The sequence below is a fragment of the Lutjanus erythropterus genome, chromosome 5 (genome assembly GCF_056507025.1).
Source record: "Lutjanus erythropterus isolate fLutEry1 chromosome 5, fLutEry1.hap2, whole genome shotgun sequence".
Lineage (NCBI taxonomy): Eukaryota > Metazoa > Chordata > Actinopteri > Lutjaniformes > Lutjanidae > Lutjanus > Lutjanus erythropterus.
Genome location: NC_139321.1, coordinates 41,222,386 through 41,241,947, shown reverse-complemented (window position 1 = coordinate 41,241,947; position 19,562 = coordinate 41,222,386).

The following is a 19,562-nucleotide window of genomic DNA, read 5'->3' as shown; positions in this document are numbered from 1 at the left end:
GGAAAGGGTGGGTGGGTCAAGAGGTCTGAGTAGGCAGGTGATTAGAGGTGTGGTTGAGGTGTGACTCTGCTCCCGGACCTAAGTTAGTGAATTAACTTCATTTCAGTTTAGGTTTGTGTCAAATGTTTTGAAAATGTAACTTGTGACTGGACAAATATGTTCAGCAAATGAGAAAAACTAGAATGACATGATCATTTTTGATGTTATTCTGAATTTGCATTGTGCAGATCAAATGTCTGTAAGATTTTTATTCTGACAATTTAAAATTGTAGACAGGAGGATAAACTCAAGAGGATAAAAACTGTGCTTTCGCTCACAGCCACACAAACAAAGCCCTGTTACATCACTGAAAAGATCGATTCACTGAGATATTTCAGCATGAATACAAAATAGACAATATGCTCTAGACTTTTTTTCAAAATGTGTTATTTCAACATCAGAAAAACTGAAGCATGCAGCAACAGATCAAGCACTCCATGTTCACATCTCCAGTACCGTGCAGAATCATACCACAGGACGGTGTAAATCCTTGCAGGCTTTCTAGCATCATTTGATGTGATGCTGCACAGAGCAGCGCTGCAGCGGTGTGAGATGAAACAAACAGCAGAGATTAAAACAGAGAGAAGCAGGTGGAGGTGGAGAGGTGAGAGGAGAGGAGGGCATAGAAGAGATGAGAGGAATACAGCTACCAACTGAAATGGGAGAGGAGACGACAGGAGTGATGAGGAGAAAGGAGAAGAGGTGGGAAAAGAAAAGGGGGACTCGGAACGAGGAGGAGAGTGGACAAGAAATGCAGGGCAGTGCTTGAGGTGGAAAAAAAAGTGCCGGTACTCTCCTCGAGAGGATGTGAAAAATGTCTTTTTAACCCGTTCAGATCACATCCCCAGTCACACTGTGTTTCTATTTAACAATAGGAATACAAGAAATCAATTTCTTTATATTTTCTATATCAAAATTCAATCAAAATTCTTCCTTCTAAACAAAATATTATTCAATTCCTCCAAGAAGATACAATATTCTAATCCCAATCACCAGAGCTTTTCTGCAAATTTGACCAATTATCATAGCTTCCCACGAGTTCAACCAATCATAGGAGTCCTTCACATAAACATTGTGTGTGCATCTCAATGGGCCAACTCAGGGTTTTATTATTTATTATTGTTTTGTATTTTAATGTTTTTATTAAGCATATTTTGTTAGAATTTTTGTAATCGTGAGGCTTTTTGATGAGAAAAAAGTGTGGTTTTATTCTCCCTGGAACAAGGTAACTTGCCTTTTTAACAAATTATACAAATAAATAAATTGCTCAAGACAACAAAAATAAAAGATGTAACAAGACAAAAAACAAAGTAAAAGACAAAATTTATGTAAAAGATGAAAAAGATGTAACAAGATCAGCAGCAGTGTAAAAGATATGACAAGACAAAACAATGTAAAAGATACAACAAAGATGAAAACAAAATTAAGAACAAAAAAAGATGTAACAAAATGAAAAAAGCATCAAAGACATGATAATATGAAAAATGTAAAAGCTTTGGTTCCCAGCCTTAGTGGGGAGGGCCATACTGCCCCCCACCCCCACCCCACAGCACACACACACACACACACACACACACACACACACACACGCACACACACACACACACACAATTCTGATGGAAGTTTGATTTATACCAGTGTCTGATAATCCATCAGTTTATTTGCCTTTACCCCAGAGGACAATGAATGTTACTCTGTCGGGAGGACATCATGAGGGTTAAGCTTACACTAGAACAGAGACATTTACCAAAGGTAAAGGTCCTAAGAATGGAAACAATTTAATTGATCTTTATTTTGGACTGTAAAGCTTTGCAATGAATCACTTCATTGAGAGTGTATGTGAGAATGTGTGCAGGGCGGGGGGGCTCAGCTGTCTTTAGAAACACATAGGGAGGGCTCCAAGGAAAAAAGGTTTGGAACCACTGGTGTTAAGATGGAACTTTTTTTTTTGGGGGGGGGGGGGGTTGCAATTTTTTCTTTTGCACTCTGCAATTTCATTACAAAAAGCATCTAGAAATATGATCATGGAATCAATTATTTTGTGGAGCAGTTTATTCTGTGATGGAACAAAGAGTTAATGATTAAAGTCAGCACTGTTGAGATGCTGCTGTTTTGCTTTTGGTCTACGGTGCTAAATCGTGTGTTAAATTTCACCAAAGTTGAACTTGCAAAAAAATTGTATGGCTTTACTTTGCACCCACGTGTGGAGAACAAATAAACAGTACTTGCTCTTGATATAATAAATGTCAGTTTAATAAAAAGGGAAGGATGGAAGCAGATGGAAAAGGAGGTGACAGAAATGGAAAGTAGATATTACGATGAAAAGGGAGATGGATGGACAACTTCTATGAATAACAGTAGAAATTTATTATTGCTTTTTAATTATTTATTATTCATTAAATGTATTCATGCGTTCTGAGAAGAAAATTGAAAACAGAAGAAAAAGGATAAATAAGAATATCACATCTTCTCTCCTTCCTTTTTCATGAATTAATCTCCAGTTTCCACCCACTTTCATCTTTTTTTCACTTCCCCCTCTCTCTCTATAAACAGTATAAATCAACCAAAGCTGCACTTTGCAGAGCAGCTGCTTTTTATGTGCCTAAAGTTAAAAAAATGCGTGAAAAATTGATTCCACAGCAATGAAATGAAAACAACCTCAGAGCATATTACATCTCTCAGGTAAAATTCTGCTCATGCAATGATTATGTGGTCAGTTGTGAGCTTGAATTTCAATGTAGTCACAGCCAATCAGGAGAGGGGCTGCAAGATGACCCCGGGATGCAGAAAGTGCTGTTCGGGTCTGTAAGGTCAGATCATTAATGGACACATGGGAGACATCCATTGATTGTCCCTCACACATGCAGCTGGAGAACGCTCCATGACGAGAATTGAAGGGCCCTCATATGTCAATACGCATAACAGCTGACCTCGCCACAACCCGCCGCCGGCTGTCCTCGTGTATAAAGTGGCCGACGGTTCACTTTCATTGGGTTTTAATTCAGCAGAGAGAATGACAGCTGGCTGATTAGTGACTGATCCTCTTCTTCGTGTGAAGGGCTTCTGATGTCATCTGTGGCTGCAGGCACACAGTTAAACTTTTGAGGAAAGGTCAACTAAAGTAAACCTTCAAGACATCTAATAATACTAAAACAGTAATTAGCCTAATAATTGTGTTTTCTAAACTTGCCCTAAATCACTCATTTCAGCCCATTGAACAGCATCTGCGCACGAGGAGGTATGTCCTCAAGATTCCACCTAAAAAACTGCCTGTTCTCTTTCATTTGAGGGCTGGTTTCATTCTAGAAATGTTACCAAAGATGGCAGCCTGTTCACATTTCCAAATCATCAAATACTGATGTTTTGTCACACCCCATAAGAACTAAAAGATACCTTTTAGTTGGTGCATGAGATGCAGGAAACTGGAATGCAAGTAATGGACAGTGTTTAAAAAAAAAAAAAAAAACTTAACTGTATTCCATTACAGTATAAACTGGTGCTGTTCTGAATACACAGTTGATGTAAAATTCATATGAGGCATCCATCTCACATAGACAGATTTTTTAAAAAAGTGGAACAATCAGTGCGCCTGCCATCACCACACCAAAAGAGAGGAGAACATTTAACTGCACATGTGGTCAAGAAGGTCACAGCATCACAGTGCTTTAATATTCTCTGCATCAAAACATTTCACGTCACATGTGAAGAAGCACCTTAAGGTAACCTTAAAGGGACAGCTCACCCTAAAATCAACAGAACATATTTTCAATCTTACCTGTAGCACAATTTATCCAGATAGTTTTGGTGTGAGTTTCAGAGAAATCAGCCATAGAGATATCTGCCTTCTCTCCGATATAATGGACATAGATGGCACACAGGCTGTTGTGCTCAAAGTGCCAAAAAAATACATTGAAATTTTTTTTACTTTTCAGAAATCATGACTCAGATAATCAAGATAATCCACAGACCTTGCTGCGAGCAGTTTCATGTAGGAACTACTTTCTTTCTAGTAAACAGAAAGGACTTTATCAGGACTTTTGGAGACATTTGTATTGAACTGAGAAGGCAGACATCTTTACGGCCAATATCTCTAAAACTCCAAAGTTTTTTTTTGTTTGTTTTTTTTTTCTTGTCATGCTACTGTGCTCTGTCCTGCTCATGAGGGTCTAGCATAAAGGAAAGAAGAGTACAAATTGAAAAGTCCCCTGAGTGATTTTGGGCTACATTTATAAAAAAATTTGACTTGACTTTTGGCTCGTTAGTTTGGCAAACTAGCTGACTGAAATGGCAGATATGTAACACTGATTAGCCAGAAATACAATCCATTTATTCAATACACGATTCATGTTATATTCTTTGCATAAGGTGCCATATGTCCTAGATGATCAAACTGTGGTACGTATACCACTGGTGGTACACATGCTTCCTTCAGTGGAACACGAAGTCAGGAATATATTTTTAAATGAAAAGCTTGTAGTTATGAGGTAAAATGTGATGGTAAGTAGTATGTAGTAAGCATGAGTAAAATGAAGAGCCTGAAGATATACATATACAGTCCACGTATGGAGGAGGTGGGATGAGTGGATTGGATTTGTGTGTGATGCAAAACCAAAAGGTTATTATAAGTTTTAAGGTACATAATGTCACATACATCACATTCAATGCATCATGTGACTTTTGGACTTTTTGACCGACATTTGTATCGTAACATACTTTTAAACCCAAAAATGATCTTTTCTTAAACCTAACCAAGAAGTTCTGATGCCTAAATCTAACCAAAGTGCCACCATTCCACAATGTTAACCACGTTTTAAAAAGGCCTTCTGACAGCGTCACATATAACCCATGGTACCTTGTGCATCAGTGCTCGACGAGCTGGGATGAGAACGTGTTGAATCAGCAGACATAAGATATAGAGGACCTGAAACAGAAAAAACTATCCAGTGATAGAAAGAGTACTGAAAATCTGCACCTAACATTGCTAAAATATTACTCATTTACAAGTACTGGTCTTAGAAAAATACTGAAGTAAAAGTAAGTATGCATCATAAAAACTACTCAGAGTATCTGTCTGTCTCAGAGTATTACTTTTAATCTCTCCTAACTAGTGCTGCAAATTCAGTGGCTGAAAACACGATTAATCATTAATATATTATAAGATACAAAACACATTTTCTCCCCTAATTTTTTTCATATTTTGTTATTTTAATTCAAACTATAATTTTCCTTATTCAACAAAATGGCTCCATCAGATGAAACAATGTCAAATGAGGTTCAAATTGCTGCCATGACTATTGATTAAATATCTATGAACATATTTTTTAAATGGTTACATTCTTAATGGCAGTTAATTGATTAATGATTCGTGATTAACATCTTTACTCCAAATTAGATATTTTTGTATGTCCTTGTTTTCATTGGCCCGTTTGTGATCAGATCACCTGATTGGCTACTAAAATGCAGATGAAAGGTTTGGATATTAATTCAAATCATACTGAGTTCTCAACTAGGATTTTAAAAGTAAGTAATATCTTGTAATGCATACATACCAGTAATAGTACAAACTTCAAAATCTAGTACCCAAAACTACTTAATTACAGCAATTCGAGTATTTGAAATTAGTTACTTCCACCCCTATCAGCACAACTGTATTGTATTTAGATACTAAAAATGTCTTTCTAAAGGAAAGTGGTCTAAAGGTAATGAGAGAGATGCTCACTGTGGATGTGATGTCAGTGCCTAATAAATGTCCTTTGTCAAGATAAAACTGCACATTTTAGAGTGTCCTTTTATTGTGACCAGTCCATGGAACACCTGTACAATCAGCATCTCTGTATGCCACATCTGGATAATCTTGGTAAAGAATAAGGGCTCTCTCACACAGATTTGAACAAATTTGTACTCAAAATTAGACAAGTATATTAGACAAGTGAATATTACAGCCTTTGTTAGGTGGTGTTATGTTTTTGGATGCATCAGGGGATGAAACTGGATGGAGACCTGCAGAAAGATTCTGAGGCAGCTGTCAGAGTAAGAGAAGTGTCCTACTGGACTGTACAAGTTTTTTTTATAATGAAATAAAATAAATAAAATCAAAACATTTCAATAAATTGGCAGACCTGATGCTGATGTGGTGAATGGAGTATTGAGTTTGCATTAGGTCTGTTCATATTTCATATTTCATATTTTTTTGTTCATTTCAGAATCATATTTAAAGTCCAACTTTATTCACATTAAGGCATTATGACACTTGAGTCCAATATGAAAGAAGATACTAATGAATAATAATGCAACAGTAATGAATATTACTGAAGTTACTGAGAGACTGATGGAGATGAAAACTGAAACACATGAAGAAATGTTCTCGTGTCGCTGGGAGAAAAGTGTTTTGGTTTGGGTGTGAGAACAGCCTTAGTCATAGTTGTGAGTCAGAAGCTGAGAGGTCACACAGACAAAGCTCTGCTCTCAGTGTTGACAGGTGAAATCTCAGAATAACCACAAAAATCTGTGTCACGAAGAAAAACAACAACTGCAAAAACAGTGAAGTGGGACTGGACAGAATGGACCCACATAAACACTGAGAACCTGAAAACAGCCTTGTGTCCTGGACTGTAACCAAACCAACTGCTCAGTTTTAAAATACTTGTACTTTACTAGAGGATGTCAATTTAATGGTATTTATTCCTACTCCACTACTTTGGAAGCAAACATTGCTGTTTTTACTCCACTACATTTAATTGACAGTTTTAGTTTCTAGTTACTTTGTAGACTATGATTATTAGTACTAAGTAGAAATGAACTAATTATAAATGGTTATCTTACTAAGGTTATGCTACACAGCTACATTAATGTATCATTAATTATAACCCAGTCATATAATGTATATGATTCTGGAATGGGCCATTCTGTATAATGAGTAGGGATACAGTTATCTCAAAAATGAAAGGTAAGATGATACTGTCACAGCAACACAACCCTGGAGAACTTGTTGAAGCTCATTTAGGAGGGTTTGGCTGCCTGTACATATATTTAACAACAAGAAATAATGAGCTTAGCTGCCAGGCTGAAGGTGAAGTGTGTGGGACCACCTGCTTTCTCTGATGCTCACTCAGCCAGCTCACTCTCCTCAGTCTGTCACTGCTTTTTGATGGTGCTCCATTAACACTGAACACAGACAAACTCTGGAAACAAAATTTTTCATGGAAAAGGGGGAAACTTGATGGTCTTGTTAGCACAGCAGCCAAACAAACAACTCTCTTCAGTTTGGTCCAGCTGCTCTCCAGGGGTGTTTTGGTGGATCTAGGAGCTGAGAAAATCTGGGGCCAAGCCCAGAGACAACAACACTTTTTTTTTTTTGTTTGTTTGTTTGTTTGTTTGTTTTTGCTTCCACACGCATTGCATTGTTTCTTGGGTTTCAGTGCACATCAAAATGTTTTGCATCTCCCCTAAAATGTCTTAAGAACATAAAGGGGACAGAAGGCACTGGAGAACACATTTTAACACAAATTCACACCCTTTAATGGTGCAAACAAATGTCTCAACTCATTCAAGATTCAGTCAGCACCTGGTTGAAGTCACTTCAGTTCAGATCACTGTTTTGTATGATCCAGAAGACTTCTCTCCACTTTCTGTGGATGGCGGCGCCCATGGTTTTTTGAAAAGAATGTCCCCACACTAAGTCAAACTGTGCCGCCCTGATTTGCATTGCCATTAATGTGGCGATGCCTGTGAGCTAGTTCAGGCAGAAAACTCGAGCTGCACTGCCAATCACATGTGACATACCTCACTCTCAGTAGTACATACCAGACGCACCCTTCTAATCTGGCAGGCTATTTAAACTGCTAAACCTCCCATCTCTCCCTCTGCCTGCAATGTACTGCTACCCTGCGCTAACCTGCACTAACCTGCTGCTTTAATCCCACCCCAGCATCCACCTGCAGGCTCCGACGGCAGGGAGGGTTCTCCTGCTCATCCCTCCCCTTATATCTCTATGTCACTTAACCTGTGGGGAGTGATGAAGTCAGAGTCTAGATGCCAATCTCTTTCTCTCATTCCAAAACATGAGTTATCTGACTGAACTGCTTTTATCATGCCAGGCTGTGACCGAGATGGACCTTCTGGAGTGGGGCCAAAGTGAGCCCAACCTGCCACCAAGCAGGCTGCAGTGATGTCTCACTGACCACAGCCAAACTGTGACAAGCCTCTTTTCTCCCCCTTGAACAAGCGAGTGTTGTGACATTCAGCTCGTGTGTGCAGGAGAGCAGAGAGAAAGACATTTTTAAAAGTCTCTTTATGTTCAGATCAGATCAGAGGAATGACAAGCAGCAAAGGGCCACAAACAGGAGTCCAACCCACTGCAGGGGACAACCTCAGGTCATGGGGCAAACATTCTAGCAACTGAGCTACCAGACCACCACTGTTAAATCCTAAATAATGTATATTTCTATGTATGATACTTAAAGTTCCCATGTTTAATTGTTTTTATCACATTTGTTGCACTATATGTTGACTATATGTCAATATCTGTCCCAGCAATGACAAAAAAGGCATTTTGTAGATATTCTTTAATGGTATTTCAATTAAAAATCATTGATGACTCATCCTGCCCTTGGGGGCGTTACTAAATTTACACCCAATAAAAGACTTTCTCATGATGCTGCACAGCATGGAAGAGAAACAAGTATTTTTTTTCCCCTTTATGTCCTCCAGCTGCTCAGCTTCAACTCTCTTGATTTAATGACAGAGCTTTCCTGCCTTTAGCTTACTTGTTGCTATAATAGCATGCCATAACTGTTGGCTACCATTAGCCGGCAACAGAACCAGACTCAGTGGCCTCCTGGTAAACAGAGCTGGTCACTCATACAAACAAAGCCTCCTAGACTGGCCGAGAATACAGTACTGACTTTTTCTTATGGAGTTACCTGACAGAAAGATAGCTTTGTTAGCTTGTTACAAAAATAGCTTAGCAAACTGCTAACTGCTTGGTTAGCCTGTCCCCTGACATCAAACTGGCTTCCTTTGGTCTCACAGGATGTTTTGGTCCCTGTCTGTGTTCACTGGGAGCTTTCAGCCTGTGAGAGAATCAGCTAACATGACCTCTCTCTGTTATATACGCTGCCTTACAAATCACAAATTCAGCTGGCCTCTAAATAGTTAAATAGTTAATAATTCACAAACCAGTGTTGATTGTTTGTTGCAACTTTTCCAATTTGTTCCAGTGTCCCAACTCTGTCTGTTTGTGTCCCATGAGCACAGCTGTATGTGTCACTCTCTCCCCAGTTCCTCCTCCTCACCGTGTCTTTTCACTCAGGCTTCTCCGGATCATTGGCTGTCCTGGGACGTCTGTCTCTCTCTTCCCTGACTGTCTCTCCAGATGTCTGCATTTGGATCTTGGTCCTTCAGGAGATTCAGCATCTCCTCTTGTCTCTCTCTGTCTCTCTGTGTGTGCTTGTTTCATATTTCCCCTCTTATCTGAGCAAGTTGTGTACTCAAGCTTTGCCTCTTGTGAGTTTCTGTCCTCTTCCAGCTCTCCATGGTGGAGAGATGGTTGTGTGACTCAGGTCTGTTTGGTGACACTTGAAACTGCCCAAAGTCCTCACCCTGATCTCCAAACAGTATTTTTTTTGTTGATCTCTGCTGTACACGTGACAGCTATTACATGTGAACAAACCTCCTCTTCCTGACATTTCTGCCATTTGTTCTGTGCTAAAGGTCTTTTTGGGAGTTTTTCTTTTTCTGAATCAAGGACAGAGGGTGTCAAATGCTGGACAAACTGTAAATTTCCATGAGGCAAAATAGTGATGTTAAGCTATATGAATAATTGAAGACACAATGCTTACCCTTCAATGATGAGATAGCTCGTCAATTGCTGTTTTCACTGCCGGGGCAGTAGGAGACACTGTGATGGATCATCTGACAAAAAACTCAGAGAAGAAGAGAACCACTGAAACTGAGCAGCAGAAAAAGACGATGGTGTTATCTAGCATGAAAACATCAGTGCTCAGTGGCAGATCCACAGCCCACAGCAGCCAGGACACAGTGAGGCTGCTCACACTGCAGCCACTGGGACTCACGCTGCAGCCGGGGCAGAGAGCGCTACAGACACACACATACACACCTAACATTAGCCACACACATAACATGAAGTGATAAAACACAAAAATAAAAATGTGAAGCCGATATTCTGGTTAAAAATGTCTCTTTCACAAAAACAGTTTTTTTGGCTGAAAAGTGGATTTGATTTTCAAGTGTTTATTTAAAAAAAAAAAAAGAAGAATGACTGAAGTTCAAACCAAATGTTTTGTGTCTGAAACTAGCAACACAACACTGAACAAAAATCTGTGAAATGTGTCCAAAATGTTGGCGCTGGCTGGCAACTTCTTTTAAAAACACTGGTGGGGAAAGAGTTAACATACAGTTGAGGCTACTTTTCATTATGTTGTAGTGCATGTACTTTATATTTATTCTTATATTACTTATCTTTTGATGACTGTGTTTTCCAATTACTATTTTATGTACTTTCTTATAATTATATTCATTAAATTGATATTTCTTTTTTGCTTTATTTATGTCAGGCTCACTGAATTAAATAAACTTTGCTTGCTTGCCAAACTGATTGAAAAACATGATTTCTCAGAAACAAAGATGAAATAATTAAAACTGAAGGAAGCGTAAACATTTAATATCACTGTTCAGGATGCTCCTCACTGATATCAAAAGAAAATGATGGAATGTTCACAGCGTGTCCACTGAACCTCTGCAACCACTGCAATAGATCACATGTCAAAAAATATATACATCTTATGTCACAAAGTTATAGCACATTTATTTAGTTAACCTTTTTATCCAAATTACTGTAAACTAACAACACGTGCTGCCTCCAGGGTTGGGCTGATGGACGTCCATCACAATGGTTAGACATCAACTCTGGCAACTCTGAAGGGACTTACTAACTCCAATCCAGTAGGCTGTCAGTGGTACAGTGGTAGAGGACTCAGTGGTCAGTGAGTGCCAAAGTTCTGTTTTTGACATGTAGGAAAATAAATAGAAAAAATAGAAATAGAAAATAAAAAGAATCTGTGTGTCACATTTCAGTTTAAGGGGGACCTGGAAATGAAGAATTATCCAAAAGAAAAAATGGGAACAAGGCAGGAACATGGGGAACAGACACAGACAACCTGACAACGAAACGAGGGAACACAAACTGACTGTAGGGCTAATCAGGGACAGGTGAAAACAGTCAAAAAATCCAAAGGGCGAGGAAACAGACAAGACAGGAAGTCAAGACATCATCTTCATCTCTGTCAGATCAAACAGGGACGTCCCATCGTTTGGCAGGATGTGGGGTTGCAAAGGTTTTTTCGTAGACTTTCATGATAAAACCACGGCAGCTGGTTAGGTTTGACATTACTTTATTAGTGAATGGAAATGTTAAAAATACAGCAAAGTCATAAGTTAAATAATATTTTATTGTATGTCATAATATTGTTATCACCTGCTGCTCGCCCACAATTATTTCATTTTTATCCATACCCACAGTTAGGAATTTATATAAATATATTTTTTACCCCTGTACATAAGACAGTTTGGGGGGTCACCTGCTGGGTTCCCACTGGTAGTCATTATTATTACTATTGGTAATCATTAAATAGCTTCATGTTCAGTCACAGTATACCATGGATTATCATACTGTGCACTTTTGCTTATCTATGATAATTTTCTACTGTATTAGTAGTATTAGCCTTAAAAAAAATAAATAAATAAAAAATTAAAGTTTAGATCAATTTTCATGTCCCAGGACTGTGACAGGTGTATCTGGGACCCAAAAGCAGCACTCTGGAAATCTGGGACAGTAATGACCTTGATTAGCACACAAGCAGAACAGGAATTTGAGCAGATGAGGAAAAACAGGAAACAGTTCGTCCTTCAGGCTCAGGGCCCACACAAAGTCTCTGGGTTTCAGGCTCGGGGATTGGGTCAAGCTGAACCTGGACGCGGAACCGAGGGGGAGGACATGAACCCTCTGACCCGTACAGTTCCGTTCAACAACAGACAGGAGTGACAGAGAGGGGCTTACAGGAGACGAAGTCAACGAGGCGATGAGTCCAGAACCAGAAGAGCAGGCCGATGATGCAGCAGAGCAGACTATGGATGAGCAGCAGGGAAGTCGGGACCAGACGGAGAAGTCAGGACCAGGTGAGCAGACAGAAACCAGAGACGCTGAGGCAGAAGTCGTGGTCAGGGACAGAAGGCTGGTGAGTTTGATCATTCCTGACCATTTTAACTGCCAATTTTTGCATCACCCTATATTATCTTGATGCTTTATTGAAAACATCTGTTAACATGTTAAAACTTCCATAAAATTCTAAGGCTTCAAATAATGGTTATTTTCATATTTGATTAATTGGTTGGTTATTTTCTTGATTAATAGATTAATACCTGTTTGTTTCAAAATGACAGAAAATGGTGAAACATGTTGATCAGTTTTTCCCAAAGCTCAAGATGACGCCCTCAAATATCTTGTTTTACTCACAGCCCAAAAATATTCAGTTTACAGTCAGAGAGGAGTAAAGAAACCAGAAAATATTCAACATGTAAGAACTTGATTTTTTTTTTTCTTAGAATATTACTCAAACTGATTAATTGACTATCAACATAGACACTTAAATGCTTTATAAAAGCTGTATTTAAGATATAAATCTTAAATTTGCTGAATTTCCTCTATTTATTTGGGGACTCAAATAAAATCTCCTGTGACCCACCTGTGGGCCCCGACCCTGTGTTTGGGAATGATGGTTTTATCTGATAAAATCTGCCCATGTGGACTTCTAATTAAGTATTTCTACATTAAAGTACTTTCACAAAATGAATTTAAAGTAATCATTCAACAGCTGATTAATTACTGGATAAAATCCTGTAGCTGTAAATGTTCATCATGTTCAACCATCTGTGTGCAGCTGCTGCTTTTCAATTAGAGAGCAATTGACTGTTTTGCTCATGGCGAGCCACCCCACATTTCTAAAGAGACGCTCATCCTCTTAAACAGGAAATACACAATATTCTGTGCTCGGCTCGACTCTCTCAGAGTTTTGAAATGGAAAACATCTTTCCAAAGATGAGAAATAAGAACAGAGAATCCTATAAGCTGAGTGTCCACAGGGAAGCTCTGCTTATCTCCTCATTCTCAGTGAAAAGAAGGTGTAGCTGCATACTCCTGAGAGCGCTGAGGGAGCTGCCTTCTCTCCAAACTTCAAAATATTTCAGCCTCATCCTCATCCAACAACACAGCTTTTCAACAGTCTCAAGGTAACAGCAGGAGCTACACTCATTCACACAAGCATCTGTTCAAGTTCCTCAAAGCTTGAGGTGAAGCGCCTCAGGTGAAAAAAAAAACTGATTGATTGGACAAGTTAATGGTAAAGTATAATATTAAACATTAATGTTTATATAATTTCATAAAATATCCAAAGTAGCCGTCAAAATTAATCCATATAAAGAAATAACATAAATTAAAAAAAGATTAAACTTGAAACATAGCCTCATACGTAAATCAGAGAATAGATTATTGGTTAAGTATTTTGAGTCTTTCTTTCTTTTTCTTTTTAATAAAAATAATATATCATATATGTGGCCTGGTCATAAAATGACGGGTACAGAATAAAATTTTATGTGGGTCTTTATTCCCCGACTGAACTTGAAAACATAAGAACAGCGTTAATACTGTTGATTGAGGATTGTAGGTAATAACAGTGATAATTGTAACGGATGGCTACCTTTCTTTTCTGTACACAAAACTGGTTAACTCTCATACTCTGATAACATTGATGCAAAAAAACACCCATTAATACATCTGCACCTTTACAGTGTAATCTCTGGTTTACCCTCTAAATACACCAGGTTCACCGGCTACAAGACAATAAACATGTTTCGTGGTTTGCTCTCGTGGGTTTAGCCCTGCGCTGCTCTTAAAGGGACAGTGTTACCTTAGTTGGAACAAACAACTTTTATACTATTTATGTCTCAATTCTTATCATATCAGGCTATCAAACACCCTGTAAAAAGTCTCTAATTCACCCAGCTACATATATGTGTGTTATTAACTAGAGCCTAGTCTGATGGCTCAGTGCTAACACAACAAGGGAATTCCCATTAACGTGCTAACAGAAATTAGCATTGCGATTGCAGTAATATTTTCTTTAACAAACTGATTGATTTTACTTAACATGCTTGACAAAAAATGATGTGTGCTCATAGTCAGAGATATTTTGGAAAACATCTTATGTCATCTACTATATTCTTATGGCACGAGCTTGATGAGCTAGTACAGTTAAATGTAGTACTTTACTTAAAAAAGTATTTTATTTACTACTTTTAGAGCAATGATGTTGCTGAAACAAAACTTAGAAAGACCCAGTGACATGTGATGTGCCTTGTTTTTGAAGATATGAATCATGATATTCAGTCTAAGTGCATCATTAAACTTTTTCACATGGTGTAGTATTAAAAACCAAACAAAAATTAGAATAAGAATAAGAATATGGTAATATGGAGTTGCAATACTTAAGAGTCACAGTGTTTACAGTTATGCACCAAAAATACTTGGTGAGGTTTAGGAAAACAAAATGGTTGTATGTTAGTTAAGTTGTGTTACTTACAGTATCTCACAAAAGTGAGTACACCCCTCACATTTCTGTAAATATTTAATTAAATCTTTTCATGGGACAACACTGAAGAAATGACACTTTGATACAATGTAAAGTAGTCAGTGTACAGCTTGTATAACAGTGTAAATTTACTGTCCCCTCAAAATAATTCAACACACAACCATTAATGTCTAAACCGCTGGCAACAAAAGTGAGTACACCCCTAGGTGAAAATGTTTAATTGGGCCCAGTTAGCCATTTTCCCTCCCCAGTGTCATGTGACTCGTTAGTGTTACAAGGTCTCAGGTGTGAATGAGGAGCAGGTGTGTTAAATTTGGTGTTATCGCTCTCACACTCTCTCATACTGGTCACTGGAAGTTCAACATGGCACCTCATGGCAAAGAACTCTCTGAGGATCTGAAAAAAAGAATTGTTGCTCTGCATAAAGATGGCCTAGGCTGTAAGAAGATTGCCAACACCCTGAAACTGAGCTGCAGCAAGACCTTGAGGTGAGGCGGTCGCCGATGCATGGTGGCCAAGACCATACAGCGGTTTAACAGGACAGGTTCCACTCAGAACAGGCCTCACCATGGTCGAACAAAGAAGATGAGTGCACATGCTCAGCATCATATCCAGAGGTTATCTTTGGAAAATAGACGTATGAGTGCTGCCAGCATTGCTGCAGAGGATTGAAGGGGTGGGGGGTCAGCCTGTCAGTGCTCAGACTATACACTGCTCACTGCATCATACTGGTCTTCATGGCTGTCGTCCCAGAAGGAAGCCTCTTCTAAAGATGATGCACATGAAAGCCCACAAACAGTTTGCTAAAGACAAGCTGACTAAGGACATGGATTACTGGAACCATGTCCTGTGGTCTGATGAGACCAAGATAAACTTATTTGGTTCAGATTGTGTCAAGCGTGTGTGGCGGCAACCAGGTGAGGAGTACAAAGACAAGTGTGTCTTGCCTACAGTCAAGCATGGTGGTGGGAGTGTCATGGTCTGGGGCTGCATGAGTGCTGCCGGCACTGGGGAACTACAGTTCATTGAGAGAACCATGAATGCCAACATGTACTGTGACATACTGAAGCAGAGCATGATCCCCTCCCTTCAGAAACTGGGCCACAGGGCAGTATTCCAACATGTTAATGACCCCAAACACACCTCCAAGATGACCACTGCCTTGCTAAAGAAGCTGAGGGTAAAGGTGATGGACTGGCCAAGCATGTCTCTAGACTTAAACCCTATTGAGCATCTGTGGGGCATCTTCAAACGGAAGATGGAGGAGCGCAAGGTCTCTAACATCCACCAGCCCCGTGATGTCATCATGGAGGAGTGGAAGAGGATTCCAGTGGCAACCTGTGAAGCTCTGGTGAACTCCACGCCCAAGAGGGTTAAGGCAGTGCTGGAAAATAATGGTGGCCACACAAAATATTGACACTCTGGGCCCAATTTGGACATTTTCACTTTTATTGCCAGTGATTTAGACATTAATGGCTGTGTGTTGAGTTATTTTGAGGGGACAGTAAATGTACACTGTTATACAAGCTGTACACTGACTACTTTACATTGTGTCAACGTGTCATTTCTTCAGTGTGAAGATATAATTAAATATTTGCAGAAATGTGAGGGGTGTACTCACTTTTGTGAGATACTGTACTGTACATGATTTAAGTTAAAATAGTAACACTGACTTACTGACTTACACTTGATATGACTGTATTAGGGAATATAAATGTTAAAAACACTCCACAATCAGTTTCAATTTTCATTCCTCCATGAAAAAAAAAAAAAAAAAAAAAAATACATATATATATATATATATATATATATATATATATATATATATATATATATATATATATATATATATACACACATATATATATATATATGTATATATATATATATATATATATGTTATATTACTCACCTGCTGCCCTGCAATTAGTTCATTTTTACCTGTCTTCACCCGTGAATTTATAGATATATATTTTTTATCCGTTATACAACATTTTTGAGAAGTTTCTGTTAACATTTGTCATTTTGTTTAATTTGTCTGGAACAGGAATTACTTGTGAATCCCAGAAGGAGAGGACTGGTTCAGTTAATAACCATCATTCATGCAGGAACTTTATTACTGCTAATAACCGTCTAGTCACTAAGCTGCCACTGACAGCCCTACAACTGCTAGTGTAACTGAACATACTAGAATTGCTAATATTAATGCTATTTCTAACACTGCATCCAAGCTTTGTCACTGGATAAATATAAAACAAATCTGACGTGTACTCATGTGTACATCATTTTGGTCCGACACATAAACACAATTACATATAAAGACAGAGTCTTTTCATGTCTTGTGTCAGATCTCTGTTTGTAGCTGCCTCAGACACAGATGCTGATTTGTGAGAGTGAACACTCACTCACTTTACAACAAATTAACAAGTGCTGAATAGGTGTCATCAAAGTGTTCTCCGGCATCCTCGCACAGACGGTAATAAGTGAAAAACTGGAGTCATTTAAGTAGAAAAAGAGCCGGAAGCTATTTGTCCTCAGGAAAGGGGGCACTGACAGACTCTGACTTTGATGACTGACTTTAAATAAACTTATTTTTGTTCTGTCATCTTGCAAAACAAAAAAAAAAAACAGTTAAAATAATTTATACATTTGCTTATTTTTCACACACCTGCTGCTTTTGTCTCTAAAGTGACATTTGAGGGGTTGTTATGTTTTGTTGTATTTCTCATCACAGCACACAAACTCACTTGAAGTATGACAGGTTTGTGCTTGTGTGACCAATTCAGTTCATTTTTCCATCGACACCTGTGTCACAATTGAACTTGTGCAATGTTCCCCTGCTGTTTTTTTTTTTTGTTTGTTTGTTTTAAAGTCGCCAGCCTGGAGCAGCATCTTTGAAAAAATTCACTGATTTTTCAGCACCCACTGAATATTCAGTTGTATGAATATGTTAACATTTTGTTCGAGCTTCATTCATTCTTTTCTTTATAAGCACTTCAATGTTGGTTGGTTGTATCAAAATATCCACTTTTCAGAGAAAAAATGAGGAAACAGCATCTTTTTCTGATGTTTAATTCTGGCAGTTCCCTCCTTCTTTGAATGACAAATTTTTATCTGATGATCTGTCACAGCGCCCCCTACCTGCTGACAGTGAAAACAGAATATACCGTCAATGGCAGGGAAAGAGTTAATGAAAGTAATAAATATTTGGGATTTTGGACTGGAACCCTCTCAAAATTTTAATGTGTTCTTTACTGTGCTTCACCTAGTTTCATGAAAACTGGGTCAGTAGTTTTTCCTGCTGTCAGACAAACACACTGAAGTGAAAATCTAACTTCCTTGGCAGGGGAAACAGGCTCCATTTCTGTTGGTAAACATTATAACATTTTTTGTGGGTGGAGGTAAAATAATTCACCATATTTAAATTTTCCTCTAACATTTCTCTTGGACACATTTATTTAAGCCTTTAGGTAAAAATTACTGGCTGTAATCAAGCTTGTAATGTTCTAACGTTGACATTACTGGTGATTGTTGAGCCCAGCGCTGGTGGTTTTTCTTTGGGGAAATTTTTGTCAGTTAATTTCATGCTCTGCACAAGTGACAGGTGCTGCTCTGTAATGTTAACATATTTTATGCTGTAAAAAAACAAAATGTGAAACTCTCTTAAGCTTGTCTTAACCACAGACCTTATTTCAGGAATGTAACCAAAACCCCATTCAAAGATTCCCCTGACTGTATTGCTAACTCATTTCCAGGTTCAGGACTCTATAGCTCTGCAGCTCTCCATAAAACAACTTCATATTCATTCTTAGCACTCTGTTGGACATTTTCACCATGTGAGGCCAAATGCAGGCACGCACGGCGTCTATAATGACCAGCTCATCTAAAATGCATGGTGCTGTTGTCGGAATACATCGGTCTACATTAGAGACCCTCCCGCTCCCACATGGGTTAATGTAATTCCATCTCTGGCTGACCGTAAATGCAGCGTGGGGCTTTATGGAAGAAAATTAGCCCCAACAGGCCTTTTTCTCTCCTTCCCGATCCAATCGGCCTCCCTCTCATTTGTATCAATTAGGCAGCAAACAGGATTACTGAGTCTGCTTTCGTGGTGAATGTTGAAAAGCGTTTGCACTTCAGGGACACGGAAAAGAATATGAACCAAACCTCAGAGCTCCAAGGGCCTTTATTTGGCTTGGATTTACATTTTGACAAGAACTGACAGCAGGAGCTGATAATAGTTTGCCCTTTATGGCTGGCTACTAACATGAATATCTGGCACGTATCATGAAAACAATGACAGATTTTCTCATTTCTTGTAGATGTTTAAGTTTTATCAAAGCTTGAAGGCCATATTAATAAGCATGTTCTGCACACAAAGACCAAGAGCACGAACTGAAACACTCAATGGTACTTTCTGAGAAAAAAAATCAATTACAAGCTGATTTCCAATTGTTTTATCCCGTCTCTCACTGCATAAAATAATTGGGAAAACTCAGCAACAAGTTGGAGCCACCATTTAATTCAGTGACCTTGGTCCAGAGTGTTAACCTCTGGGATGTAACCGTGAACATGGATGAAATTTTGATTTCAAAGGTGGGGGGGCACATGTGACTTGAGTACTGATGTGAGCGTGTGACTGTGTGTGTGTGTGTGTGTGTGTGTGTGTGTGTGTGTGGGTGGGGGGGTGGGGGGGGGCTGTCCTGGGGACTATCACAGGAGGGGAGATATTATTTTAGATCAAATAAAATTTCGAGAAATAATACATGAAAATAATAAATAAAATAATCAAAAGTGTATCTCTTTGGCATTAAATGGAAGCTTTTTAAAATATAAATCTTTGCATTGTTGAGGCTCTAC